The sequence below is a fragment of the Oncorhynchus gorbuscha genome, linkage group LG02 (genome assembly GCF_021184085.1).
Source record: "Oncorhynchus gorbuscha isolate QuinsamMale2020 ecotype Even-year linkage group LG02, OgorEven_v1.0, whole genome shotgun sequence".
NCBI lineage: Eukaryota > Metazoa > Chordata > Actinopteri > Salmoniformes > Salmonidae > Oncorhynchus > Oncorhynchus gorbuscha.
Genome location: NC_060174.1, coordinates 45,245,251 through 45,273,079, shown reverse-complemented (window position 1 = coordinate 45,273,079; position 27,829 = coordinate 45,245,251). Strand labels below are relative to the sequence as shown.

Genomic DNA, 27,829 nt, shown 5'->3' with positions numbered 1-27,829 from the left:
TGTGAGGCAGGGTCGTACTCTGCGGATGTTGTAGAGCATGAACCTACAGGAACGGGCCACCGCCTTGATGTTAGTTGAGAACGACAGGGTGTTGTCCAGGATCACGCCAAGGTTCTTAGCGCTCTGGGAGGAGGACACAATGGAGTTGTCAACCGTGATGGCGAGATCATGGAACGGGCAGTCCTTCCCCGGGAGGAAGAGCAGCTCCGTCTTGCCGAGGTTCAGCTTGAGGTGGTGATCCGTCATCCACACTGATATGTCTGCCAGACATGCAGAGATGCGAATCGCCACCTGGTCATCAGTAGGGGGAAAGGAGAAGATTAATTGTGTGTCGTCTGCATAGCAATTATAGGAGAGACCATGTGAGGTTATGACAGAGCCAAGTGACTTGGTGTATAGCGAGAATAGGAGAGGGCCTAGAACAGAGCCCTGGGGGACACCAGTGGTGAGAGCGCGTGGTGAGGAGACAGATTCTCGCCACGCCACCTGGTAGGAGCGATCTGTCAGGTAGGACGCAATCCAAGCGTGGGCCGCGCCGGAGATGCCCAACTCGGAGAGGGTGGAGAGGAGGATCTGATGGTTCACAGTATCGAAGGCAGCCGATAGGTCTAGAAGGATGAGAGCAGAGGAGAGAGAGTTAGCTTTAGCAGTGCGGAGGGCCTCCGTGATACAGAGAAGAGCAGTCTCAGTTGAATGACTAGTCTTGAAACCTGACTGATTTGGATCAAGAAGGTCATTCTGAGAGAGATAGCGGGAGAGCTGGCCAAGGACGGCACGTTCAAGAGTTTTGGAGAGAAAAGAAAGAAGGGATACTGGTCTGTAGTTGTTGACATCAGAGGGATCGAGTGTAGGTTTTTTTAGAAGGGGTGCAACTCTCGCTCTCTTGAAGACGGAAGGGACGTAGCCAGCGGTCAGGGATGAGTTGATGAGCGAGGTGAGGTAAGGGAGAAGGTCTCCGGAAATGGTTTGGAGAAGAGAGGAGGGGATAGGGTCAAGCAGGCAGGAGGGAGGGAGTGAAAGGATGCCAGGTCCGCAGGGAGGCGAGTTTTCCTCCACTTCCGCTCTGCTGCCCGGAGCCCTGTTCTGTGAGCTCGCAATGAGTCGTCGAGCCACGGAGCGGGAGGGGAGGACCGAGCCGGCCTGGAGTATAGGGGACATAGAGAGTCAAAGGATGCAGAAAGGGAGGATAGGAGGGTTGAGGAGGCAGAATCAGGAGATAGGTTGGAGAAGGTTTGAGCAGAGGGAAGAGATGATAGGATGGAAGAGGAGAGAGTAGCGGGGGAGAGAGAGCGAAGGTTGGGACGGCGCGATACCATCCGAGTAGGGGCAGTGTGGGAAGTGTTGGATGAGAGCGAGAGGGAAAAGGATACAAGGTGGTGGTCGGAGACTTGGAGGGGAGTTGCAATGAGGTTAGTGGAAGAACAGCATCTAGTAAAGATGAGGTCGAGCGTATTGCCTGCCTTGTGAGTAGGGGGGGGGTGAGAGGGTGAGGTCAAAAGAGGAGAGGAGTGGAAAGAAGGAGGCAGAGAGGAATGAGTCAAAGGTAGACGTGGGGAGGTTAAAGTCGCCCAGAACTGTGAGAGGTGAGCCGTCCTCAGGAAAGGAGCTTATCAAGGCATCAAGCTCATTGATGAACTCTCAACATGCCATTGGAACACAGGAGTGATGGTTGCTGATAATGGGCCTCTGTACGCCTATGTAGATCAAATATCTGCCGTTACTTTTGTGCCGTTGTAGTCTGCCACCGTTTTCATTTCTTCTTCTGGTCACTGACGATGGCAACAGTGGTGCTGAGGATGAAAACACTGGTATTTGTTTTACATCTGTACACCGTGAGTTGCTTTACGACTCTCCATCACTGATGTGGAGTACAGCTCAACCAGTATGTTGTTTTGCGCAGAGCGGGGCAGCTCCCGCCTTTGTTTGTCCACTGTTCCGAGTAGACTAGTCTTCTTAGCAATCAACTTGTCTGCCAGGGAAATTGATTTGAAGAAGTTGACCATGGTCACCTTTCTGCCTTTGCCTATGTAAGGCTCCACGAGTCTCAGACAGTAGCTCACCCACTGGCCTGGTTTCATCTTTCCCCAGATATGGAAAGCCAAGTACTTGGTTCCGACATTGGTCACATGTACTATTTTATTTTTATTGACATTTTATTATGTTACTAGTTTTTGCTTAGTAGCCAGAGCAATGCTGCCGCACGAGTGGTCATGTGCTGAATGCATGGACAGCACTGATATTCTTGGTGAAAGTGAAATTTGGAAATAGAGCTGCACCTCTTGAATTATGAGAGTTTTTCGACAAAGTGTCATACAAACTTCAGAATATCCTCTTTCAGATACTATATATAAATATAAAATGTTTTACCTACATGTGACTCTGTAGGAGGATTTGATAAAGCGATGCTCCTTTCCCTGCATCTGTAAATTACAAGATGCACCCATCTCTTCCTGTACAATTTGACAACTGATAGGCCTAATATTGTCATTCATCAAATTATTGTCCATTTAATCTCGTCTATAGGCTAACTCTTATTATTTGTGAAATTAGTTTCGGTATAGTTTCGGTATAGTTTCGATAGGCCGGCTGTGGAGGCTGAGTGGCATCGTTTATTCCCTGCTCATCAACTTGGATAGAGTCAAGGATATGTTTAGCATTATTCTAAAGGTTGTTCATTATTCTACTGCAACACGTAGCATGTTTTTGTTTCCCTTACAATACATTTGATTAATAATAAATAATAAACAATACAGTCCTGTAACAGCTTATTTTTACAAAGTAAAACATATGAGAAAATAGTATCAACCTGCAAGGTGCGCGGTCAAATTATACGCTGCTAAATAGGCATAGCACAAACTCATCATTACATTATTGTTGTTATAATTACAAATCAACCTTTTAACCCACATCATTCAGTTAGGCCTAATTTAAATTCAATTGTAAAGTAACTTGCACAATTATCGCCCATTCCATCCATTTGTCATTCATTCAGTGGACTGGCATCGTTTGCTTCACTAGATAGATTCATTGATACGCTTTGTATTATTCTAAAGGCCTACTGCCACATGTGGCGTGTTTTCATTCCCCTTACAATACGTTTGATTAGTAATTGAGTTATCTTAAATAAAACAGTCCCATAACAGCTTATTTTTACAAAGTAAAATGTCAAACATAATGGTATCAACCCACAATGCGCACGGTCAAATGACTTTCTGCTGATAAATAGGCACAACACAAACACTATTGTCTTTCTGCATTACATTAACCTCTTCACCCTCCGTATCATTCAGTTAGGCCTAATTTCAATTCAATTGTGAAGTAAGGTGCACAGTTCTTGCCCATTTGTCAGTCATTCAGTGAAGAGAGAGACGCGTTAGTGACTGACTGGTTACCAACATACTACAGCACATTGTCTTGGCGGATTAAATTGGGAATATGTGTGGTAAAAAAAATGTTAAAGACTAAATACTTTTCTGTTTTTGTGATTTCAATTTTTTTTACAAATGGAACAGTGTAAAATAGAACATTTAGGTAAAGTCAGGGAAGTTTTTTGGCTGACTTAAAATTTACAATACCAAACGTAAGTGGCGGTTCTGGTGTTCTAGTGTTAAAACAAGTTCTACCATTTCAGAAGCATCAATAAGAGGGTTTAGAAATTATGAAATGGTTTAACATTTGGTGTCAAAATGGACCACTTTTGGCACTTTTAGTGTAATGGCATTTCTTGCATTGTCCATTGTCCTGGATCTGACAGGCTGACATGTTTCCTCAATAGCACTAGCTCTCCATTGTCAGCGTCCACATTTCTAGCTTTGACCTTTATTTTAATAGTTGGCCTCGTTGTTTATTGAGCTCTTAAAGCTGAGCCGTGAGTGAAAATGGGCGACTTTTGTGGTGCATCTCCTTCATGCAATGCATTCTCCAGATGTTATGTGTATTGTGCATGGCACTTTACATGCTTTGAAGCACATTGAATGGTTCACTTGTAGGCCCTTGTGGCAGACTACTCAATTTACAGCTCTGTCTGTCAAGCTTGTACCAACATCCCGACAGGATTTTGTTTAGACGTTTTCTCATTTATCAGTCTTCATTGATACATTTTGCTGTAAATTCGGATTCTTCACCCTTCAGAGGAAAGTGTTGAGAAAACAGAAGCAGAATAGAGCCTTCTCCTTCTCAAATCGTTACTCCCAATGCAGAAGTCAGAGTACGCCCTTCCTAAAAAAAAGGATAAACGGAATCCTTGGGACTTCCCAACTACGACCTTTACTCAATTCAGATAATGATTTATGGGTGACCGTTTTTGCTTTTCTCTCTTCCTTTTCGCACGGCCTGTGTAGCTCTGGTTCATATCCTTGCACTGGAAGAGGGAATTCATTTAACCGTGTTAAGACCTATGCTTTGGATCCTTTGCAGTTGACCCCACATTCCTCAAACTCTTCCTGCTCTCTTGGTGACCCAGGGTCAGTGACATCTTAGACCTGTAACTGAGGAGAAATGTGTCAATTTCCTGTTTTATGTTCTTCTCAGAGGAGTGGTGTGAAATCGGTGGACAACATGTGAGGATGGATGTGTTCTTTGCTACATACCCCAAACCTCATACATCATCTGGATATCTTACATCCTCCAGTAAGAGTTAATACCAGTGCCACACCCAAAGACAAATGACTACACTCCAGAACCCCCAGCTGCTTTTCATTGTTTTGATCCCTTCATTGGGCTCGGTTTGCATGATGAAGCTGATATAAAACTTCCTTCAAAGGGCACCGTGCTTTCCACAGCAATCATTCTCCATGACTATTCGGAATGAACAATCATACTCATATATAATTTATTCTCAGATACACTGGTTAATTCGCTACAGCAGTTTTAGACAAACAACAGCAGCAGTGCCAACTATGTTTATTTCCCGTCTGTCCCGTTCACTCATCTTGGTGACAAGCATTGAGCCAGTTTCCTCTGCCCCTTCATGAAAGTCCCCATTATCTTGGACAAGCTAAACCGCGCTGGGCAGATCCCGTGCCACTGGGCCTCAATGGGCGAGCCTGTGTTGCTGCTACATCAACATTTTTTCTCTCCCTTTGACCTCTCTGGGTCTCAGTGCCATTCCGTACCCTCTGTGGCTACAGCTCAGGGCCAATCACAAACTGGAACAAGGCATGGCCTGTGTCTATTTGAGACATCCCTGGCTGGATCGGTCCAGGGGGTCGGTCTCTGACTGTCCATCGGTCCCTGGCTGGCTCACGAAAAGAGCCGTTCAGATCACACCCGTACCTTTCAGACTACTCATCTCAGGCTGGCATTTACATTGACATTTTAGTCATTTAGCAGACGCTCTTATGAAGAGTGAGTTACGGTTAGTGCGTTCATCTTAAGATAACTAGGTGGGACAACCACATATCACAGTCATAGTAAGTAAATCCTTCCTCAATAAAGTATCTATCAGCAAAGTCAGAGCTAGTAAGGGGGAAAAGAGTCAAGTGTGAGTGTTACTGGCAGACAGTGAAATTCTCTCCGTGTTTTTCTGTGCTGAAGTGTGCATTTCTGAAAAGCTTCTCGGATGCGGCCTCCTGCTATACATACACTGCGAGCACATTCTGTGGCTATATTTTGACATGCCTATTTGAGTGACCTCACGCTGCTGTTTACTAGTCAAGTAAATTTTGGAGCCGAGGTATTCTGCATGCTTAGTTTGCTGCTGCAGCGAAGCTCTCGTTTTTAAGACATATTTCTATTGAAATCTCTGTGTGAATCCTGTTGTGCTGCACTTGCTATAAAATGATGGGGAGCTTTGACCTCGGTTCACCTGTGCTTAATAGCATCTCTTTTACATACAGAGTTTGTTCTGGTGTGACTCCCAAAACATTCCAAGTAGGATCTCAGCTTCGTCAAGGCTTTTACAGGTACTATCGAACAAGGATACCATATTGGGAAGGAAAGCTGTGTCCTGCTCAGACTGAGCTGTGTTGATATCTTACTTGTCGGCTCAGAGTTGTTATTTTGCGAAGTGTATTTCGGTAGACGAGGTCAGATATGTCCTATTACCTTTAGAGGTTAGAGTTCCTCAAGACTCAGAAAGACTTGCCTGGCTGTTACTCCACCATAAGTCATTCTCAGTGCAACACTATGTTGCAGCATCGGTAATGTCCGACTTGCTGACTAATGGGGTGGATTTCCTGACTGAATGTAGCCGGTGACAACTGCCTTTGTCTGGGTTGTTGGCAAGCTCGCCTGGGCTCGGCCTCTGGCTGTTTGAACCAACATTTGACATGAAAGCTACTGCTGATGGATAAAAAGGCACTTTTACAAGGCATCTATCAATAATGCACTGGTGAGGTAGTAACCCAAATGATTAGACAACACATGTAAGATTCCTCTCAGCTACATTATGTGTGCTGTAGTGGGGCTGTAGTGGACTAAGAAATGATCAGGGTCCACACACACCAACACAGTTGTGACGAAGGTACGACAATGCCTCAGGAGGCTGAAAAGATTCGGCATGGGCCCTCAGGTCCTCAAAAAAGTTCTACGGTTGCTCTTTTGAGAGCGTTTTGACTGACTGCATCAGCGCTTGGTTTGACAACTGCTTGGCCTCTGACCGCAAGACGCTACAGAGAATAGAGTGTACGGCCCAGTACAGCACTGGTACCGTACACTCTATCGGTACAGATGCACAAAGTCTGGAACCAACAGGAACCCTGAACAGCTTCCTCCCCCAAGCTATAAGACTGCTAAATAGTTTGTCCGGGTAGCTATTGGTTAACTATTTAACTATCTGCATTGACCCTTTTTGCACAAACTGTTTTTACTCATCACATATGCTGCTGCTACTGTCTTATCGACCCTGTTGCCTCGTCGCTTTACCCCTACCTACACTACATGTGTGAACCCCATGTACAGGATATTCAGAAAGTTTTCAGAACACTTTACTTTTTGTCAGGACCCAGTTACAAACCAAGGTCTCCAGAGTGAGAAACAGTCACTTAACCAACTGAGCCACGAATAGTCGGCAGAACCCAGAAGATGAGGCAGACACAGCAGTACTTGAGACGGTGTATTTAATGAAGTAAAAAGTGAAGTTCTTCAGGAAAACATGTAACTCCACAACCTCAAAAGGAATCCTACAAGAACAAAGGTAATCCTCCAAGACAAAAAAGGTAAATCCACAAGGTGGAAGGTAAAGCACAAAAAGCCTCAAAAGATACTCAAAAACAAACAAGAACAAAAAACAGAATTCCACAAGAGAGTCCACCGGGATCAACAAGAGTTCTCAGAGTACTAGGGCTGGGTGCTAACATAAACACAGAGCAAAGAACAGAGGAAAACAAAGAGTTTAACCTCTTAGTCCGCCCCATCCCGGATCCGGGATCGTGACTACAACCTCAAGCTCATTACCATAACGCAAAATTAGCGATTTCTGAAAATTGCAAATTAAATGAAATAAATATGCCTATCCTCAAGCTTATCCTTTTCTTAACAATCCTGTCGTCTCAGATTTTCAAAATATGCTTTAGAACCAGAGAAAATCAATAATTTGTGTAAGAGTGGTGATAGCTAGCTTAGCATTTAGCGTTAGCATTTAGCACGCAACATTCACAAAAACAAGCAAAGGGATCAAATAAAATAATTTACCTTTGAAGAACTTCAGATGTTTCAATGAGGAGACTCTCAGTTACATAGCAGATGTCCAGTTTTTCCTGAAAGATGCTTGTGTAGGACACAACGTTCCGTTTTGTTACTATGCATTTGGCTACCGAAACTAACCGAAAATTCAGTCACCTAAACGTCAAACTTTTTTCCGAATTAACTCCATAATATCGACTGAAACATGGAAAACGTTGTTTGAATCAATCCTCAAGGTGTTTTGTCATATATCTCTTCATTGAAATCCCTTCCCTGGAAGCGTGCATTCTTCTCTGATTCGGATGGAAAAATACTGGTACCTGACTTTTGCGCACCAATTTCCACGCAGACACCGTGCGGGACACTTGGTAATTGTAGGCTCTTATGGTCAATCTTCCAATGATATGCCTACAAATACGTCACAATGCTGCAGACACCTGGGGGAAACGATAGGAAGTGTCTGTTCATTCCTGTCGCATTCACAGCCATATAAGGAGATCATGGAAAACGTGCCTCCAGAAATCCTGTTGATTTCCTGGTCACTCAAACATCTTGGTTTTGCCTGTAGATTATGTTCTATGGCACTCACAGTGAAAATCTTTACAGTTCTGGAAACGCCGGTGTCTTCTTTCCAAAACTAGCAATTCCAAGCATAGTCGAGCATCTTTTCGTGACAAAATATTGCGCTTAAAACGGGCATGTCTTTTTATCCAAAAATGAAATACTGCCCCTAGAGTCTTAACAGGTTAAATACAATCAGGGGAAACGAGGCACAGGTGCAAATAATAATGGGGATCAAGGGAAAACAAAAGGTCAAAAGGCACAATGGGGGCATCTAGTGACCAAAAACCGGAACAACCCTGGCCAAATCCTGACACTTTTCCCATATTTTGTTACATTACAGCCTCATTCTAAAAAGGTTTTTAAAAATAAATTATCCTTAATCTACACACAACGCCCCATATTGAAAAGCAAAATGGGTTTAGAACATTTTGCACATTTATTACAAATTAAAAACAGAAATACCTAAGTAGTCAGAGCCTTTGTTATGAGACTTGAAATTGAGCTCAGGTGCATCCTGTTTCCATTGAACATCCTTGAGCTGTTTCTACAACTTGATTGGAGTCCACCTGTGGAAACCTCGGAAAGGCACACACCTGTCTCTATAAGGTCCCACAGATGACAGTGTATGTCAGAGCAAAAACCAAGCAATGAGGTTGAAGGAATTGTATGTAGAGCTCCAATACAGGATTGTGTTGAGGCACAGATCTGGAAGGGTACCAAAAAATGTATGCATCATTGAAGGTCGCCAAGAACACAGTGGCCTCCATAATTCTTAAATGGAAGAAGTTTGGAACCACCAAGACTCTTCCTAGAGCTGGCCGCCAGGCCAAACTGAGCAATAGGGAGAGCAGGGCCTTGGTCAGGGAGGTGACCAAGAACCCATTGGTCACTCTGACAGAGCTCTAGACTTCCTCTGTGGAGATGGTTGTTCCAGAAGCACAACCATCTCTGCAGCACTCCACCAATCAGGCCTTTATGGTAGAGTGGCCAGACGGAAGCCACTCCTCAGTAAAAAGGCACATGACAGCCCGATTGGAGTTTGCCAGAAGGCACCTAAAGACTCAGACCATGAGAAACAAGTTTATCTGGTCTCATGAAACCAAGATTGAACTCTTTGCCAAGCATCACGTCTGGAGGAAACCTGGCACCATCCCTACAGTGAAGCATGGTGGTCAGCAGCATCATGCTGTGGGTATGTTTTTCAGCGGCAGGGACTGAAAGACTAGTCAGGATCGAAGGACAGATGAATGGAGTAAAGTACAGTGAGATCCTTGATGAATACCTGCTCCTTACCGCTCAGGACCTCAGACTGGGGCGAAGGTCCACCTTCCAACAGGACAACAACCCTAAGCACACAGCCAGGACAACGCATGAGTGGCTTCGAGACAAGTCTCTGAATATCCTTGAGTGGCCCAGCCAGAGCCCGGACTTGAACCCAATCAAACATCTCTGGAGAGACCTGAAAATAGCTGTACAGCGACGCTCCCCATCCAACCAGACAGAGCTTTAGAGGATCTGCAGAGAAGAATGGGAGGAACTCCCCAAATACAGGTGTTCCAAGCTTGTAGCGTCATACCCAAGAAGACTTGAGGCTGTAATCTCTGCCAAAGATGCTTCAACAAAGTACTGAGTAAAGGGTCTGAATACTTATGTAAATGTGATGTTTATTTATATTTTATGAATGAGCAAAATGTTCTAAAAATCTGTTTTTGCTTTGTCATTATGGGGTATTGTGTGTAGATTGATGAGCGACAAAGACTGTTTCATCCATTTTTGAATAAGGCTGTAAATAACTAAATGTGGAAAAAGTCAAGTGGTCTGAATATTTTCCGAAAGCATTGCATATAGCCAAGTTATTGTTGCTCATTGTGTATTTATTCCTTGTGTTATTATTTTTTCTGTTATTTATATTTTTGTCTCTGCATTGTTGGGAAGGCCCCATAAGCTTTTCACTGTTTGCAAACACCTGTGGTTTACAAAGCATGTGACAGATCAAATGTGATTTGATTTGTTAACTTTATCATGATCGAAATGGTAGCTCCTCTTGGGAGGAGGAAAATGACTCAGAAATGAAAGCCTCATACCAATCGGAGGGATAGGTTGGGCCATGTTGTTCCAGTACCACTTAAGGGATGTCTGGTCCTGCTCTTTTCTGAAGGACTAAAACGATCTGGCTGAAGGGGAAGAGAGTAAAGTGAAACCACAAATAGAGTTTGGAAGATGAGCTTCAGGGTTTAAGTAGTGAACCTTTATTTAGCAGAGGCTTGAGGGGGCCGTTTCTTTGTGTAGCCTTAGATAACTAGTCAATCTTTCTTGAGAGAATATATTATTTCAGTGTTTGATAGGATTAATGTCTAACACTTGCCATATTGGGTTGCAATTCAACTTTAATGATCCGTACTTAACCTCTCATTATCTGGAGAGTGTTAGATGGAATGTATCTGTTTCAATAGCCTGCCAGCTAGCAGATGACAGTTTTTGATAAGCCTGTGTTTGATGATTTGGCTCAATGTTTTATCTATTCTAGAGGACTGATAGTTCCAGGTGTGGGTGGATCCCTCATACAGGCTTCAGTATTCAGATCCTCTTGATCATGAAGTGACATTTTAACTGGCTATAAAACAGGTTTATAATAATATACGTTTTGAGAAGTACCTCAGCATAATATGATATTTTATGGAGTGTTAATGACATCACGCTGTGGTGAAAATGAACAGTACAAAGTGGAACCGTCGGGCTTCTCACTGGAAGAGACGGAGCCCATGTGAGCCAGTGAGAAGACGGGCTGTTTGTGATCATGGGACTACCAGTGTCAACAGCCAAGCTACAGAAGGAACATGAATGGACATTACTGCAGGAGACTCTCATCCATGTTCTGACCTCAAGAGGATTTAGTCCATACTTAACGTCCATAGGCTAGTCGTTAGCATCAATTATTATCCGAGACAGAGGAGCTCTGCCTGACTATTCCTACCGTTGACCTCGCTGTGTACTCTGTTAGAGCAGGAAACCGTCTTATTGTTGTTTCAGGAAATCGGTTGTACCCCACATCACAAGACCTTATGATGTTAATTTGCAGTAGCCACACGTAAAGAGTACGAAAAATCCTTTGGCAATACGCTTATCTATTCCCTTAGCCAGCATAGCATGACCCCTATCCAATGTGAATTAGTAGCCTAGCTAATGCCCCCAATAGGCTTAGCAGGGAAATTACACTTGTTCCAGACAGAGTTCTTCACATGACCTCGTCTCTCTCAGAGCACGGAACAGTCAGTTCCTGGAATGAGTTTGTTTTCTAGCCGGGGTTTCACCCCTCTCTGTTCCCCAATCTGAGATCAAATCAAAGTGTATTATATGCACAGGATACACGTGGTGTACACAGTGCAGTGAAATGCAGACGTGCAAGCTATCATCTCAACAGTGTGGCAACACAAAACAAAATGTTCAATGAAAGACAATAAGTAGAGGATCATTGTTTTGTTCATTTCTATCCATTACAATAGCAACCAGAGTAATAACACAGATAGAACAAGGAGCCAGATGTTTCACCGGATGTATAGATCTGAAGCATCCGGTTGGAATTTCCACTCCCCACCAAATATGGTGAGGAGAGGAAGCCTAGTGGCAGGCAGTGGGAGAAAATAAGAAAATAAAATATCTTTGGTAATAATATTGTAAATACACCTACTTCTAGGAAATATCCTATGACAATATGTAACCTTGTCTTTGAGCCACAGAGTCTGATTTCTGTCCAGTGTTAATTAGTAGCCTTACTCCGTGGTTCCCAAACCTTTTCACTCAGCCCCCACCCCCCCTAGTTCTATGGGCACAAAGCACTGTTCATGACACAAACTGTTCACACCCCTCTTGTTGGTGGAGAGAATTTCTCAGGTTTAAAGCTTATTTTCTTGCAATTCTATACATTTTACCATGCCTAATGTGTTTTCATGTGATATTTGAGTTACAACAATATCTATGGGCAAAAAAACCTAACCTAGTTGATCTGGACATTTCGGACAAGTTAAAAATAGCTCTCTAAGGTATGCAATGACTAACATGACAGGAGGAAATGATGATGCACTACCCAGTTTCTACTATTACAACTTTGAAGAGTAAGTTAAAGCCAGACTGAGTTCCTTGAAAAAAATACTACTGCCCTAGCTAATGCTTTTAGTAGGCCTACCAGGGATGTCAAACCAGAACACTCCTGTCCAGTGTGAAGTAGTAGCTAATATAAGTGAAGGCCCTCAGAGAGTTGTCCCCAGTGTGACTAATGGCAGACAAGGGAAGCTCATTGCCCAGGCACAGCCAACCCTTCCTCAAGCTTCCGCCAGGCCGATAATCAAAAGCACCTTTGTGAGCTAGAAGAAAGGCTGGGCTTCTTGGCTAGGCTACCACACTGTGGCAATTAAACATGTTGGTAAACATGGACCTCCTCGCGCTCTCTCTCCACACTGCCGCCTGGATTTGCAAAATCCTCATTTGGTTTTGACTTTGTTTTTATGTGACGAGCCCAGATGGACTGGTCTGTCCTCTCTGCCGTAAACTATATTCGACGCGGCTTTACTACAGTCATTAGTGCATCCCGGAAGCAACAGCCAAGCCTCTTCTTTGCCCTGCTGTCTGCCCCAACATTAATTGAGATGCTAGTGATGGGTCATTTGCCTTTTCAATCTCACTCCGGTTCTCCTGTATCGCACAAGTTAAAAGCTCAAATCATATTACTTGTTCACTGACGTTCACAATGTGAAGCGGATGGACACACTGATTATGGCGCTCTAAAGATGCAGTCGCGTCGGTGCTTATAGATGTACTGAATGTTGGTGCATTATGTGGATCTCCGTCTGATTGGCTCCCTAGCGTTTCCTTAAATAGTTGGCCTTGTATGACCCTTAAATAGATGTACTGAATGTCCTTCCCAGTGGTTGACCCAGGGAGTATCAATAACACACGCCTCTCAAACATCCCATTTGGTATGCGAATCCTCTTGTTCCATTTTCCTGTTATGTGGTGTGTGTGTGTCTGCGCCCGTGTGAGTGTATGCGCGAGCGCATGTGTTCTTGCGCGTGCACGTCTATTGCTTTCAGTGTTATTCCGAGCTCTAATATATTGTGTGTGTCACTGTGTTTATCTTAGAAAAAACAGAGTGATGCTACTTATTCCTGACCTCGCACTTCCTCCCAACTCTTCCACATGAGTGACCTCACACGCAGGAAGTAGAGTTCACTGGGCTGCCGGGACACTCAGGATGTGTGTTGATTTCATAAATGAACCATTAAGCCATGTTCTTCTCAGATATTTCAGTTCAACTATACATGATTTCCTAAACCGACACTTAATTTGCATGCAAATAAGCTATTTGCTTCGTTTCATGCTGCTATTGTAAGCGTTTTCTTGCAAATGAATTTAGATTATTTATCTTCTCCCTCACTAATAACATTATAAAGGCTAGGAAATTTGTCTTGAAAAGAAAGGGTTCATTCCAGTTAGCCTAATTAAATAACAAGAAGACGATAGCGTGACAGATTGAACTATTTAACTGTGAGCTTGCTCTGTTAGCATCCCTCATAGCACAGTTTCCCCATCATTGCACTCCAGCAGTGGGATCTACTGTTTATCCAGATAGAAGAGTGCCCCCTACTGGCCCTCCAAAACCACCTGCTGCAGCAGTCCTGATCATCTCTCATCAAAAGCTGGCCCGACCCTGCTTAGCTTGCAGTGGTAACCACCAGAGGGGCAGTGTGGTACGAAGAGTGTTGCTGACAGACTAAAGCATTTAGGGGCAGTGTGGTACTAAGAGTGTTGCTGACAGACTAAAGCATTTAGGGGCAGTGCGGTACGAAGAGTGTTGCTGACAGACTAAATCATTTAGGGACAGTGTGGTATGAAGAGTGTTGCTGACAGACTAAAGCATTTAGGGGCAGTGTGGTACGAAGAGTGTTGCTGACAGACTAAAGCATTTAGGGGGAGTGTGGTACTAAGAGTGTTGCTGACAGACAAAAGTATTTAGGGGGAGTGTGGTACTAAGAGTGTTGCTGACAGACTAAAACATTTTTGCAAATGTAGCATTTCAGTCACTCTTTGAAAAGGGAGAATAGTAAAGGTTTCTTAAAATACATTGCAATGGCCATTTCGATGTGGACCTTAACCCATAAGAGTCTAAGCCCTGTAAGCCGGTGGAGGGGGGAATTGTTTTCCAATATGTAAAACATTTTGGAATTGTTTTCCGAAATTCCATTATGGAATTGTTTTAAGAAGGTCATACCAAGGATCATTTTGCTATCTTAATTTTAAGACCCCAAGAAGTATCACTACATGGAACAACAGAAAGTCCGCCCAAAAAAATCAAAAGGAAGTTTATTTGGAAGTGTCTGTCCTATATCTGAGAGATATACAGTAAGAAAGATCCAGAAACATTATTATTATTATATATTTTTTTACATGTATTTAACCCTTTAATTAGTTTCTGGCTTAGACAGGGCAAAGACGGTAGAGTGATTTATTAACATTATTTTCTGCTTACATATGCAACTAAACAAAGTCAAATATTCCCTTCAAGCTAGCTACATTTAATGGATTTCTGACTGTTCACAGGAAGGAAAAGACCGTCAGCATTTCTCACATATATACATATAAATCCTGTATTCAGTGTTAGCTTTTTTGAGAAAGATATTCAGGTTTTTCCCCATGGAAGGCAATGGGACAAGATGGTGGCCTATGAATGTCTGGAGCTTTCTGCATATTGCTGTCCAGAATTTGTTTCTCCACTGAAGCGTTATAAATCCTTGCCACTGCGCAAACCTGCACATTGCATTATTATCACTCAAACAAGCAGGCAGATAGTTGGCTAAAATTAAAATATCATCGCCGTGGCAATACGCAGAGAAACATTACATTGATAAAGACTGTTCGGACTATCGCAGAAATCCATAGACCCCTTCCCTCCCTCTCTCTTTGTCCGCCTCTGAATGCGCAACCTGGGGACAGCAGTTGGAGCTGTTCGGTGCTGCTTCACGGTTGTTTAATGCAACGCATTCACACAGTTTGAGGGGTCCCCACTTAACATGGAAATGGGGTGGACCTCACGCATGCTGCGTAGCCAACTCTGGACAGAAATGGGACATCAGGAAAGTATCTGAATACACCCATTGTCTGGGGCACTTGATGAAGTTTGGGGTTGAAGGGTTTGATCCCATTTTAAAACCATTAGCAAGTATTGGCCTCGCTCGCCTTCCCTGAAGGAGACCACTGGAAAACACAGTCCAGAGGATGCCAGTGGTTTCTGCCCCAAACTGGGAGAATAACTCAGAGATCCATGAGATCTTTCACAGAGGCGTTTCCATGAGCATTGTTCTCCTTTTAGAGACTGTGGTTGAGAATGATGTACCATGTGCAGATGTGACCACAGGACAGACATGGACACAGGGCATACTATAACCTCTCCTCAGTGCAGCTGTTGGTCTGGGTTTGACTGTGCTGGCTTTTCCAATAGACATGTGGGAACTCTCACAGACAGGCTCAGTCAACTCATTGGACACTACACAGGCACATGGTATGAGGCAAGACCAAGTGGTACAACATGCTATCACAATTTTAGTTTGCTAGCTAAATAACACGTACAACCTAGCAATGGCCATAGTGTTACTGCATTCGAATAGTTAGCTACTGATTAGGAGATACTGTCTCTGCTAGACACACATATACAGCAATTGGGCTTCTGGATGCTAATTAGTGTATGCACATTGTCATTTTCTTGAGGCTATATTGGTACACATATAAGTACACATTTTTATTTTAACGTGCCCTTCAGCCTCACTGAGACCTCCATGCCAATTATGGGCACTGGCTCTTTTTCAGGAAGTCTCTGTTATTTGTAAGGGGATATTAATAACTTGATTAACTGAGAAGCAATTCATGTGGAGACAGTTTATCTTCAGTGTGTGAGAAGAATATGGGAGAATATTTTTTGGGTTTTTGTGAATGGGCCATTCCACGGTAACAGAATGCAATCAATGGTCATTGTTTTTTGTTTGTCATACATTTTAAAAAGGGAACAATCTAATTCTCATTCTGTTACTGTGGAATTGCCCGAAAGCAATTTTCAGAACGGATGTTGATCCAAAATGAGTGTTCCAAGTGATATAACCTCAAAGATGACTGTCACGTTCGTTGGAAGCATACTCAGACCAACGTGCAGCGTGATCTGGGTTCCACATCTTTTTTATTTAAAGTAAGTAAACCACACAACAAAACAATAAAGAATGAACGAAACAAACAACGAACCGTAACAAAGAGGTGTAACATACACTAACTCAAAACAATATCCATAGGTGGGAAAAAATGCTACTTAAATATGATCCCCAATTAGAGACAACGATAGCCAGCAGCCTCTAATTGGGAATCATACCAAACACCAACATAGAAAAACTAAACTAGAACCCCACATAGAAAATGATAACTAGAAAACCCCCCCAGTCACGCCCTGACCTACTCTACCAGAGAAAATAAGGGCTCTCTATGGTCAGGACGTGACAATGACGTATCATCATTTTGTTCTTTATCAGGTCCGTTTCAGATGTGGAATGCCAAGTGATTTTGCAATAAATGATTTATATCAAATCAATAACAATGAAACGACTTTCTGATGATGAACTGAAGATATGAATAATCTCACGATTGATGTACTGTTATTGCACTATGGGAGCCAATATAGGATCCAAAGGTAATGAAGTTTCTATGAGGCTCAGTCTGATTCTTTGCATCATAATCCAGCTCTGTGGTTCACGCATGAGCTAGCTGGTGTTTCCCACTTCCTGATTCACTGCCACATGGGTAATTGAACTAAGAATAGGCCTACTGAGTCTTACTCAAATCAACTGAGCTGACTTCACGCTTGTGTGAATTATAATACAGTATCTATTCTGAAATTTAGAAATTGGGAATTATTCACAGCATGGCCACGGCCCGAGAGACCCATGAGGTGGCGCCCAATTGGCCCAGCATCGTCCGGGTTAGGGGAGGGTTTGGCTGGCCGGGATATCCTTGTCCCATTGCGCTCTAGCAACTCCTGTGGTGGGCCGGGTGCACGCTGACACGGTCGGTGTTTCCCCCGACACATTGGCGTGGCTGGCTTCCGGGTTAAGCGAGCAGCGAATAAAGAAGCATTGCGGCTTGGCGTGTTTCAGAGGAAGCATGGATCTCGACCTTCACCTCTCCCGAGTCCATAGGGGAGTTGCAGCGATGGGACAAGACTGTAGCTCCCAGTTTGTATATCATGAAAATTGGAGAGAAAAAGGGGTAATAAAAAGAGAAAGAAATCAGAAACGAGGAAGTATCCAGAAACAAGAGCCTGAACGGACATGAGTTCCTTGGTTCTGAGATCTGGCAACGTAAAGAGGTATATAATTGACTATGCCTATTGGCAACGTAAAGAGGTATGTCATTGACTATGCCTATTGGCAACGTAAAGAGGTATGTCATTGACTATGCCTATTGGCAACGTAAAGAGGTATATAATTGACTATGCCTATTGGCAACGTAAAGAGGTATATAATTGACTATGCCTATTGGCAACGTAAAGAGGTATGTCATTGACTATGCCTATTGGCAACGTAAAGAGGTATATAATTGACTATGCCTATTGGCAACGTAAAGAGGTATGTCATTGACTATGCCTATTGGCAACGTAAAGAGGTATGTCATTGACTATGCCTATTGGCAACGTAAAGAGGTATGTCATTGACTATGCCTATTGGCAACGTAAAGAGGTATGTCATTGACTATGCCTATTGGCAACGTAAAGAGGTATATAATTGACTATGCCTATTGGCAACGTAAAGAGGTATGTCATTGACTATGCCTATTGGCAACGTAAAGAGGTATTTCATTGACTATGCCTATTGGCAACGTAAAGAGGTATTTCATTGACTATGCCTATTGGCAACGTAAAGAGGTATGTCATTGACTATGCCTATTGGCAACGTAAAGAGGTATGTCATTGACTATGCCTATTGGCAACGTAAAGAGGTATGTCATTGACTATGCCTATTGGCAACGTAAAGAGGTATGTCATTGACTATGCCTATTGGCAACGTAAAGAGGTATGTCATTGACTATGCCTATTGGCAACGTAAAGAGGTATGTCATTGACTATGCCTATTGGCAACGTAAAGAGGTATTTCATTGACTATGCCTATTGGCAACGTAAAGAGGTATGTCATTGACTATGCCTATTGGCAACGTAAAGAGGTATTTCATTGACTAAGCCTATTGGCAACGTCTAACATCCTCACTTCTCCTCAGCTTCGAAAAGTGTCAATATAATTATATTTAAATGCACCTTGCCTAGGGGATAGGACCAATGTGAATCACAGACATAGGTTGGGTGCTTCAACAAAGTTGTATCTTTGCATGTGTGTTTATCACACTACCTTGTCTTTGCTGATGCCATTGTGATTGACCCAGCAGCTAAACTGTGAACTCAACAGCCTTTCATTCTGTGGAGCCTAACTAAATCCATATGAAGTCCCTCTTCCCTCCTCCCTCCCTCCTCATATCTACTCAGTGTAAATCTTTTCAGAAGCTCTCTTATGCATGTCCAAGAACATCAGGAATCAAAATGATTTTTATTAGCAGCGATGGAAAAGCTTTGGCATTCAGCTCTGCCTGTTAGTTGCCAGTGTGCAGGGAAAGCAGCTGGAACTGGGTACTGCGGGCTGTGGGGAGAGATTATGTCAGTGTGTGTATGTGCGTGAGTGTGTAGGGAAAATCTGTGCCTGTCAGGAGAGGGTCCCATCATCCACTCTCAGGACTGGGACAAGACTATTGGACTGTTAGCACATTGCTGGTTCTGCTGCAGTGGAGGATAGGAGCTCTCAGAATATGCAAGATGAACACTGATTAGGGCTGTGAGGGAAGATGGCAAGAGTAGCAGGTGCATCATACAGGCATTTTCATGTAAAAAGCACCATGAGCTCTAACATGTGAAGTTTATAGGAGCACATCAAAAACCCATGAGCACCTTCTCTTTACATTCACTGTAACCAGCCCTCTCATCCACTGAGTACCGTCGGGTCTTTCCAAATATGAACCAAACCTACAGTTGAAGTCGGAAGTTTTACATACACCTTAGCCAAATACATTTCAACTCAGTTTTTCACAATTCCTGACATTTAATCTTAGTAAAAATTCCCTGTCTTAGGTCAGTTAGGATCACCACTTTATTTTAAGAATGTGAAATGTCAGAATAATAGTAGAGATAATTATTTATTTAAGCTTGTAGTTATTTCATCACATTCCCAGTGGGTCAGAAGTTTGCATACACTCAATTAGTATTTCGTAGCATTGCCTTTAAATTGTTTAACTTGGGTCAAACGTTTCGGGTAGCCATCCACAATAAGTTGGGTGAATTTTGGTCAACTCCTCCTGACAGAGCTGGTGTAACTGAGTCAGGTTTGTAGGCCTCGTTGCTCGCACACGCTTTTTAAGTTCTGCCCACATATTTTCTATAGTATTGAGGTCATGGCTTTGTGATGGCCACTCCAATACCTTGACTTTGTTGTCCTTAAGCCATTTTGCCACAACTTTGGAAGTATGCTTGGGGTCATTGTCCATTTAGAAGACCCAGACCCCCACCATAAAAAAGCCAGACTACGGTTTGAAACTGCACATGGGGACAAAAATTGTACTTTTTGGAGAAATGTCCTCTGGTCTGATGAAACAAAAATAGAACTGTTTGGCCATAATGACTATCGTTATGTTTGGAGGAAAAAGATGGCGGCTTGCAAGCCGAAGAGCACCATCCCAGCCGTGAAGTAGAGGGGTGGCAGCATCGTGTTGTGCGGGTTCTTTGCTGCAGGAGGGACTGGTGAACTTCACAAAATAGGTGGCATCATGAGGAGGGAAAATGATGTGAATATTTTGAAGCAACATCTCAAGACATCAGTCAGGAAGTTAAAGCTCTGTCACAAATCGGTCTTCCAAATGGACAATGACCCCAAGCATACGTCCAAAGTTGTGGCAAAATGGCTTAAGGACAACAAAGTCAAGGAATTGGAGTGGCCATCAAAGCCCTAACCTCAATCCTATAGAAAATTTGTCGTCAGAACTGAAAAAGTGTGTGCGAGCAAGGAGGCCTACAAACCTGACTCCGTTACACCAGCTTTGTCAAGACGAATGGGACCAAATTCACCCAACTTATTGTGGGAAGCTTATGGATGGCATACCGAAATGTTTGACCCAAGTTAAACAATTTAAAGGCAATGCTACGAAATATTAATTGAGTGTATGTAAACTTCTGACCCACTGGGAATGTGATGAAAGAAATGAAAGCTGAAATAAATAACTCTACTCTTATTCTGACATTTCACATTCTTAAAATAAAGTGGTGATCCTAACTGACATAAGACAGGGAATTGTTACTTGGATTAAATGTCAGGAATTGTGAAACACTGAGTTGAAATGTATTTCGCTAAGGTGTATGTAAAACATCAGACTTCAACTGTACGCGGTGTAGCACGTGGCAAACAAACAATAAAGCTTGTAAGGTAGCAAGGCAATAGCAGGCAATCATTTCATCAAAGGCAACTGCACAAAAGGTGCATAAACAATTAACATGTATTGGTTACCAGCTACACGTATCGAAGAAAACCAGATACATGACTAGATGGCTGCTTGGCTTGGCCTGAAGCACGTGACGGCCATTAGCGTCCAAAATCCCACACAAACAAACCAGATACATGACTAAATGGCTGCTTGGCTTGGCCTGAAGCACGTGGCGGCCATTAACGTCCAAAATCCCACACAAACAAACCAGATACATGACTAAATGGCTGCTTGGCTTGGCCTGAAGCACGTGACGGCCATTAGCGTCCAAAATCCCACACAAACAAACCAGATACATGACTAGATGGCTGCTTGGCTTGGCCTGAAGCACGTGACGGCCATTAACGTCCAAAATCCCACACAAACAAACCAGATACATGACTAGATGGCTGCTTGGCTTGGCCTGAAGCACGTGACGGCCATTAGCGTCCAAAATCCCACACAAACAAACCAGATACATGACTAGATGGCTGCTTGGCTTGGCCTGAAGCACGTGACGGCCATTAGCGTCCAAAATCCCACACAAACAAACCAGATACATGACTAGATGGCTGCTTGGCTTGGCCTGAAGCACGTGACGGCCATTAGCGTCCAAAATCACACACAAACAAAACAGAGGTGAGGAAGTCCTCTTAGTCCTCTTCTATGCAATAAAAGCTGTTTGTACTCACATTCAATGATGAATACGGGTTGTTGTGAGAGTTGTTGGTGTGCTCAACTACTCAACTCTGTCTGGGTGAAGGTATAAGGTATAAATACCTGGCCATATAAACATATTGAGTGCCCACCTGCCACAGGTGCACTCCGTCCTCACGGAACCATAAAGTTGAGTAGAGGGCACACCTGCCACGAATGCCCTCTGCCCAACTCCACGTCACCGATCAGGGAATTCTGTACAACCAATAATAGCAAAAGTGTGTTACTACAACTGTTTATTGGTGTAAATCCTTGGAAAGTGTCTGTTTAATTTGAACGGTTTATTTTTATGTATCTCGTTTCACTTGCATGGAAACTTTTTCCCGTTTGAGTTATTTTGGTAATTTATGTTTTTATGTTTTGTAATGTAATAGATGAGATCATAGGCTTGTTAAAAGTTTTGGTCAGAGAGGAAAACTTTCTTCCAGATGATTTAACTTGTGTCCCATTTTGTGATAAAAATGGGCCCAATACTATCTGAAATATTCTGCACTGTTAATGCACAGATGGCCTAATTACGCAGTGTGAGCCCCGCACGCGCGTGCGTGTGTGTGTGCCTCGCCTGTGTGAGCACGCGGTTGAGTAAAAAGCTCGGACTGACTGCGTCTAGTGGAAGCCCTAGTGGAAGTGAAGTGTGAGAATGTGACCGACCAGCCAGTGGAATGCAGAGTGAGCTTCCACAGCGACAGACATGTCTGTTCAGCAGCTGCTTTGTTTCCTGGCCACCATGACTAGCCTAACTGGCCATACCCCACCAGTCAGAGACAGCACTCTGGACCTCTCAGCCTGATTAGTCTCCTACTATGCACATCTCGCTGCCCCCCGTCCTGTCCACACCGTCTGTGCTCCTCGGTGGGCCCCTGGTCTGTCGCTCTCTGTTAAGTTATAGACAGACCCATGGGATGACTGGACTGGACTATACGAAGACAGGGACATATTCTAGGCATTGTATGCAAAGTGTTGAAAAGGCTTTGATTTATTTGTTGATGGGTCATTTGAACGGACTATTCTCCATTAAACACACGTAGGTATACGTTCCGCCTCTGACACGATCACAGCAATGTAAAAAGGCCTTGTGGTGATTTCGTCATTGCAAGATATGCCTTGGGGATTGTCCAAAAGTGTCCGTTGCCCATAAGCTCTGAGCCTCTCTGTTTTAAAGTGTTTGCCATCTGTAAGTCTCCAAATCCACTTTTATGTTACTTTTCTAGTGTATAATAGAGTGAATGATGACTGCAATTTCTTTAGTGCTTTATAGACCTCAGCATAAAAAACAGGCTCAAAGTTCAAATGGTTCACATGAGGGCCTATATTATAGTTGCCTGTAACGGAGCTTATATTAGAGGCCTGGACCCCACCATTATCAAAAACTGAACCAGCAGATATGAAATGCTTGTTAAAAACCCCAACAATATCGGCTTTGGGGCGCTTGTTTGTGATGCTCTGGATCGAGTGGGACAACATTCCACAGGCCACAATCAACAGCCGGATCAACTATGTGAAGGAGATGTGTCGCGCCGCATGAGGCAAATGATACTGACTGGTTTTCTGATCCAAGCCCTTACCTTTTTTTTAAGGTATCTGTGACCAACAGATGTATATCTGTATTCCCAGTCGTGTGAAATTAGGGCCTAAGCAATTTATTTAAATTGACTGATTTCCTTATATGAACTGTAACTCAGTAAAATCAGAGAAATTGTTGCGTTTTGCGTTTATATTTATGTTCAGTGGATGTAACATTTATCTTTTTAAATTCTGTTTTCCTGTTGGAACTTGGAGCCCATGAAGACTGACCCGGCACCAGCATTCTCTGAATATAATTGCAGTGTTAACAACTTGAGGCATCTCCCTCGCTGGACCACACTGCACCAAACACCACAGGAAGGGCCCTTACTCGCTGACAAAAAGATCCCAATCGCTAAGGCCCGCTCGCAGGCCTCTCCAGTGAAGAGAGAAAGGATGGGAGGCCCCACTTCCTCTCACTGTGGGTCTGATGGAGGTCAAACAAATATAGGCCTGATTGCTGTGCAACTGAGGGGATGGCTCTCATTGGATTTACTGTATAGAATCATTGTAACTTCATTAGTCTCCCTTCCTGATTGTTTAATCTTAAACCCCTGAATGTTTGATGTAAAATATGAAGCACATTTGTTTCCTTTTACCAGGCCACCACTGGTGTTCATCCTTAGTGTGTAGGCTGTATGAATGTACAGATGGAGTAATTATCACAGGTTTTTGGTAAAGACTAGCTCAGTCTGCTAAATGAAGTCAGATGTAGTGTAAAAAGCTTTCAGAGTCGTTATTAATACATCCAAGTGTGCAGTGTTTAAGCGTTGTCATCTGTTGAATACTTTTCGAAAGGGTGCAAAAGGTCAGAAAATTGAAAGAAAATGTCTTGAGGGGATTTGTTCCTTTTCTTTGTCGGCACACCTGATATTCTTTGAGTGTCGTGTAAGATCTCTTCTCCTTTGATAATCCTCGAGATCGAACATCAAAGATAGTATTCTCTCTCAAAGAAGTGAGTTTCTGTCTATATCCCCAAGCTCGTACATTGGCACCTTAATTGGACAGTTTTTAACTTAAGCTTTTGTAGCATTTTCCAAGGATGATGAAAATACAAGCCAGGAGATTCTGGACATATTGCTAAAGAACCAGCGAACCCGTTTAAAAACGGTTTGGAGGAAACAACTCTGGAGAGGTCGTAAATGAGCTAAAACTTCCAAAAAGTGAACTGTCCCTTTAAGGTTTCACAGGAGAACAGGAAAGCAAAAGCATTGGAGTGTGAAGTCTGGTTTCCCGGAATGAAGGAAACGCTTGGATCAGGGGGAGATTAATTTTAAGGAAGAAAGAAAAATAGCAGTTGCCAGTTCATTGCCATTATGTTCCACAGGCTTATGGTTTGGGAGCCACAACAAAAACGAAAACTAATGACATGTTGACTTTACGTTCGGTTTTAAATAGAAAAAAAAGAAGAAAAATTGCTCTATTAAAAATGCCCCGTCCTCAGTTATCGTTTCTCTTTATTCCCTCCTTCCCTCTCCTCTCCTGCGCCCTCCACTCACCAATGAGAACTGAGTGGGACCGGAGGACTGGGGCTGGAAACAGAGCACCCAGGCCCTGACTGTAGTCTGATTTTCTAATTGAATGAGTGCAGCGTGAGCTGCGGTTGGGGGGGGGGGGCCCAGCAGCAGGCATGGGAATACGTAACAGCTTTTAGAGAAAAAGCCCACAAGAAAGAGAGGGAAAGCGAGACAGAGGCTGAGCAGCAGAATGGAGAAAGATGCCACTCAGACTCTGAACTGCAGGGCAAAATGCAACATGAGCTCACGGATTGGACTAGAGGTTCTCGGTCCGCTCAATGTCAACCTGCACTCTTCCCACTTAGACACTCACTGAATCATTCTAACCTCAGGTCTAACATATTTGGCACATAAGTATGTAGTCGTGCTATCGCAACATCTCTGCTCGATAGATTACTTATCAAGTCTAAAATAGCATGTTGAGTGTTGAAATAAACCCATAAGACATTTGGTCTGGTTGATCATGGGAAAACTCCTGTATGTCCAAAGACCCAATATAGACTGCAGGTTGGCTATGCTAACTACTATGACAGTAAATGTAGTGTCTGTTCTGACTCTTATCTTCTAGGAATAAATTCACTCCTAAAAAGGGATACGATGGCCGTCACACATGCATTGCTTCTTGCACTGCAATATTTCCATGTGTTTGTACAATATGGTAATAATTACCATCACACACACACACACACGAGCAGTTGATGTTTACCTGGAGTTGTGTGTGTTTCAGGTGTATTACTGCTGTTTACTGGGGCCTCCCCAGTCCTTTCATGGCCCCTGAATGACATTCCCCACTCTCCTGCAATCTCTCTCATTCACAAAATACACAGCCTACCGTCACATTAGACTCCATTCTGGCTTCTACAAACTACCCACAAAAAAACAACATATTCTGCTGTGAGCCAGTGCTTTACTGCAGCTGTCTCTGTATATGGTTTGTACTGTAAAATGTCCCCGTCCATGTTGTATTTTCATCAAAAGCGTCAGCTTGTAGTTCAGCCCGTTTCTCTCTCTCTTTTGTTTGACAGGCCATCCCATTACAACCAGGGGTCCCACTGCTTCGGTTCTGTTTGCCTCCACCACATCTAAGCCGGTAAGACAGGACATCGCCTTGTATCCCTTTACACTCATACCAATATATACGGGTTGAAAATTGCAGATGTGTGCACTGATAAGTGCCTTTAATTGGAACACAGTGGCTGTACAGTAACACGCTATACATGACGTCAGAGCCCTGCCCCTGCGAGTCACAGCGCTGTGTGGGTTTTGACTGACAGCCGTTCTGAACTTGGGCACCTCGAGCAAAAAGAATGTGCCTCCCGCTAATTTGATAACTTTTGCACATTTTTTGTTGTCTAAGGGGAAATGCTGTAAGTTAAGAGGACTGAGAAAGATGTTGAGGATTATTATAAATCCCTCTTTGATGTCATACAAGCAAGCCGAACACCTGCGAGTCCAAGTGCATAGCATAAAACCGATGCCCTATACAGTGTCACCTTATGTCAATTTATGATCACTGTTTGATGTACAGTTACAAGATGACATCATACCCTGGGTTGTTCTGAACAGAATGAGCCTGTGTTTGTCTATTGTGAAGAACATTCTCTGCGGCTCACACACCTGAATGTAGTTATGGCTCCTTTCTATAGCAACACACGTGCCCTGCCCACCTGAGGATCTGTCGTTTTCAGCCATCTATTTCCTGTTTGAAGGGCCCAAAAATCCACTGGTCACTTAAATCACGCCAGATGGATTGCTTTCATTTTACTCCTGCAACTCTTTCATGCTCTTGCTTGTGCCTGTTTTCTCCCAGTAACGTTACGACCACAGAAATGTTTGTAAGGACCTGTCAAACACACACCGGTAATGGTTGAAATGGGCTCAGTGGAATACATCGTCTTCCTGTTGAATCTATAAGAACACATTTAACACATCGTCTCGACACTTCTCACAAGATAAGAAAATGAATTTATTTTGATGGGTGCTCATTTTTTGTGAAGTAATCATTTAATACAGTTGAAATTTTTACGAATTAGATGGCCTGAAATGAAAACAATTTTGGAAAATGAACACATACAGTAATATGTCTGGCCTTGTACTCTTACAATCTCTACCCAGCACAGCCAGAAGAGAACTAGCCACCCCTCAGAGTCTGGTTCCTCTATAGCTTTCTTCCTAGGTTCCTGCCTTTCTAGAGCGTTTTTCCTAGCCACCGTGCTTCTACATCTGTATTGCTTGCTGTTTGGGGTTTTAGGCTGGGTTTCTGTATAACACTTTGTGACATCTGATGTAAAAAAAGGGCTTCATAAATACATTTGATTTGATATTGCAAACAATGTAAAGTATGTGTAGAGAGGTGTAATCGAGAGCCAAGCATGTTGATTTTTAATCTGAGGGTATCCTGCTATTGACCCACAACAGTAATTACTCAGGTTGAGACAGAGCAGGTGAGTGCAGGTAGGCTGAGACAGAGCAGGCAGGCTGAGACAGAGCAGGCAGGCTGAGACAGAGCAGGCAGGCTGAGACAGAGCAGGCAGGCTGAGACAGTGCAGGCAGGCTGAGACAGTGCAGGCAGGCTGAGACAGAGCAGGTGAGTGCAGGTAGGCTGAGACAGAGCAGGCAGGCTGAGACAGAGCAGGCAGGCTGAGACAGAGCAGGCAGGCTGAGACAGTGCAGGCAGGCTGAGACAGTGCAGGCAGGCTGAGACAGAGCAGGCAGGCTGAGACAGAGCAGGCAGGCTGAGACAGTGCAGGCAGGCTGAGACAGAACAGGCAGGCTGAGACAGTGCAGGCAGGCTGAGACAGAGCAGGTGAGTGCAGGTAGGCTGAGACAGAGCAGGCAGGCTGAGACAGAGCAGGCAGGCTGAGACAGAGCAGGCAGGCTGAGACAGTGCAGGCAGGCTGAGACAGTGCAGGCAGGCTGAGACAGAGCAGGTGAGTGCAGGTAGGCTGAGACAGAGCAGGTAGGCTGAGACAGAGCAGGTAGGCTGAGACAGAGCAAGTGAGTGCAGGCAGGCTGAGACAGAGCAGGTAGGCTGAGACAGAGCAGGTGAGTGCAGGCAGGCTGAGACAGAGCAGGTAGGCTGAGACAGAGCAGGTGAGTGCAGGCAGGCTGAGACAGAGCAGGTGAGTGCAGGCAGGCTGAGACAGAGCAGGCAGGCTGAGACAGTGCAGGCAGGCTGAGACAGTGCAGGCAGGCTGAGACAGAGCAGGTGAGTGCAGGCAGGCTGAGACAGAGCAGGCAGGCTGAGACAGTGCAGGCAGGCT

General features: G+C 43.8%; 1 protein-coding gene across 2 annotated transcripts in view; it reads left to right on the top strand.

Annotated features, from left to right (window-relative positions):
- tspan9a (tetraspanin 9a) overlaps positions 1 to 27,829 on the top strand; it is a 292,652-nt gene that overhangs the window by 13,218 nt on the left and 251,605 nt on the right. Inside the window, exon 2 of one of the 2 annotated variants that reach the window (XM_046310819.1) lies at positions 25,592 to 25,656. The exons of the other annotated variant lie outside the window; for it this stretch is intronic. The gene's annotated coding sequence lies outside the window, so the exon portion shown is untranslated. The remainder of the gene's footprint in view (positions 1 to 25,591; positions 25,657 to 27,829) is intronic. 2 annotated transcript variants of the gene reach the window in all.